The following is a 3,171-nucleotide window of genomic DNA, read 5'->3' as shown; positions in this document are numbered from 1 at the left end:
GAGATACGAAGCTCCTCAGATGTTTCTCCGAAGAAAAGGAACTCAGTAATATTACTCCTGTCGAGGAGTCGAGTGACTCGGAAGATACCTCAACAATGATTCAGACTTTACCATTATTAATGTCTGCAGTTATCAGTCAGATATCTCAATATAAACACGACACATTCAATTCTTCCGAATGCTGCAGGATCTTTTCTTTTTACTATCGTCACTTTTCTTTACTCTCGAAGTTAAATGTCATGCCATCAGCTGGTGTTTTGGTGAAGTCAGCTCTGATTAAGTTCACACAGGTGTAGAGATTCACGTGAACATCATCTACTAACCACAAATAAACAATACTTTTTGTCTTCATTTTGAATGTGTTTGTGTGTCAGCTTGAGCATGTGTGTGCAATTCAATTTCCATGATCGCATCAGACAAGACGGCAGGAGAAAAGAGCAGGTGTGCAGGGAAAAAGAGAGAAATTGAGACTTTTCTCAAATTCACAAAGCTTGTAGTTTCTACTTTTCCATAAGCCTCAGCTGAAGGCAGAAAATTGCGTTAATGCTTTTTAAGATTTACGGTTACAATCTTGCGCAGTTATGACATTAAGAATCACTTCAGGCTGCTAGATTTCTCTCTCTCTCTCTCTCTCTTCTCTCTCTCTCTCTCTGTGGAGAGACTGTGGTGGCAAACCATCAGCCAGAGAGAGACAAGTGCAGCTGTGTGTGTGTGTGTGGTGTGTGTGTGTGTGTGTGTGGTGTGTCTCCTGTTTGGCAGAAATTGGCCGGGACAGTCACAATTACCCTGTGGCTGACCGAAGCATTTCTGGGTAAGTGTGTGTGTGCTGTGAAGCTTTGCTGTGGTGGCCTACATCACCATTAACTGCTTGCTTTACTGAAACACCAAAAACACAGCGCTGTCAGACCACATCCACATCAGCAGAGAACCCAAACGTTGAGTTAAAAAAAATAATTTAAACATTTAAACCAACGGTTGGGTTTGTCCATATTTTACCCAAACATGGTTGAAACAACCCAGGTTAGTTTCCCAATAAATGTAATCTTGTAATCATATTCCTCACCTTCATTCATCTTCCATTAGAAGACAAAAGGTGTGAACATCATGTCCAGGCTGCTCATTTCCATGTATTTAGCGTTTATATGTGTACTTTTACATGACAACAATGTACTAAAAACAGAAAAGGTTTCTTTGCTTTTTCCGCATATAGACGACAACGTTGTCAAAACGATCCACGTTCACAGGGATCCGTGAAAACGACTAAAAACGCTGTATTCTGCAGGCCAGTAAGTTGGCGATGTCAGTCTGTAAAGAACTAAGTGCCCATAGACTGAACACGTAGTTTCACAAATTTGTGTTTGTGTAGTTTACACATACAATAATACATTATCGTTTTCAAAAACTTGCAATTTGAAACGCGTTTTCAAAAGTTTGTGTTTCCCAGGCCCCAAAACACTGTTGTCGTGTAAATGAACGGGCAAAAGGTATAAAAAGGTTTCTATTTTTTGCTGAAAACAGTGTCGTGTAAATGGCCCCCCTTAAACTAAAAATAAAAACTATCAACAACAAAAAATCATATTAATATTTAATACTAATCGTCATCTAAATAAAGCTGAAATAAAATAAAATATAAATATTAGATGAAAAACAAACTAAATTGTACTAAAATTACTAACTAAAATAAAACTAAAACGTTTAGAAATATTGTTTAAACTACTAAAAAGGCATTTATGACTGGAATTAAAGTAAAATGTTAATTAAACTATTAAAATTAATTTAAATATATATTTAGTTGTTAATAGAAATAAAAACTGAAATAAAATAAAATATACATTTAAGATGAAAACCTAACTAAATTAAAATAAAAAATGTTGCATTGGCAACTAAAATAAGTGAGTACTAAAATGACTAACTTAAGTACAACTAAAATTTATATAAAAATATTTATAAATATATTCTAAAAAAATGACTCAAAATGAAACAATATACAATAAAAGTATGTCATAAATTGTAATAGTATATAAATAAATAAATAAAATAATTTAGTATATCGTAATAATTTAGTAAAATAATTTAGATTCCAATGAATAAAAAAGATTAAGCAAATAAACTATCATACACTCTAAAAAATGCTGGGTTGTTTCAACCCAATTTTGGGTAAAATATGGACAAACCCAGCCTTTGGGTTAAATTTTTACATTACATTTTTAACCCAAAGTTTGCGTTTGTCCATATTTTACCCAAAATTGGGTTGAAACACCCAGCATTTTTTAGAGTGTATGACTTCAGAACGTGGGAAATTGAGTCTGGTGGACTACAGTTTTGGCTTTTATTGCAGATCATTTAAAGCAACACCAAGTAGTTTTTCAACCTTCATAATATATTTCCAAGACTCTTGTGATGGTATCGACTTACAATCGGTTGAATGACACGTCTGCCATAGCCTGACGGGGTCTGTATCGCTTTTACTGGCACTACGGAGCTTCGGGGGTTCGGGTAGTAACCCGAGCACAAGAACTACAATATTCGACTGCTTTACGGCACCTTTTTGCCGTTTGTTTATTTATTTATTTTTCTGGCGAAAGTGTCTTGCCTCATAATACAAATTGATTTTTCAAATTTGCAGATTCATCTATGGTTATGGTTATCTATAATATTGACGATATATGGCAATTACCTACCACACAAACATTGAATTGAATTAGCATATCCATTATGTAAAACAGTAGCCAATAGGCTACTATAATGTCGCTGGCTTGTAAACGTGAGCTACGCGATCTTTTGGCGTTTGAAAAAAATAAAACCCATGAAATTATGTTCATATGACATATATGCCACTGTACCTGGGATGAGACATTTCACACGCAACGCAGGACGTCTGCCCAAGACGTGAGAACTCCTCCTGCAGAGTTCGGGGTATCGGCTTGTCAACAAATGCTGGTATATCTGGTGTAACCATGACAGATTTTGCGACAGTAGTAGCAGATAATACTGTTTCCTAACTGTAGGGGGACCCGAGAGCAAAAGCTACTTGGTGTTGCTTTAAAAAAACTCATCGAGGTCACCATCTACTTTTAAGTAGCCTAATCAGAAAGCAGCTTGACCTTTTGTGTCACATTTCAGCATTTCTTACTCTCATGGTTTTTTTTTAAACACTTGTTGTTGTTTTTA

Source organism: Phoxinus phoxinus (assembly GCF_949152265.1).
Source record: "Phoxinus phoxinus genome assembly, chromosome: 12".
Lineage (NCBI taxonomy): Eukaryota > Metazoa > Chordata > Actinopteri > Cypriniformes > Leuciscidae > Phoxinus > Phoxinus phoxinus.
Note: the sequence above shows the minus strand (reverse complement) of the source record.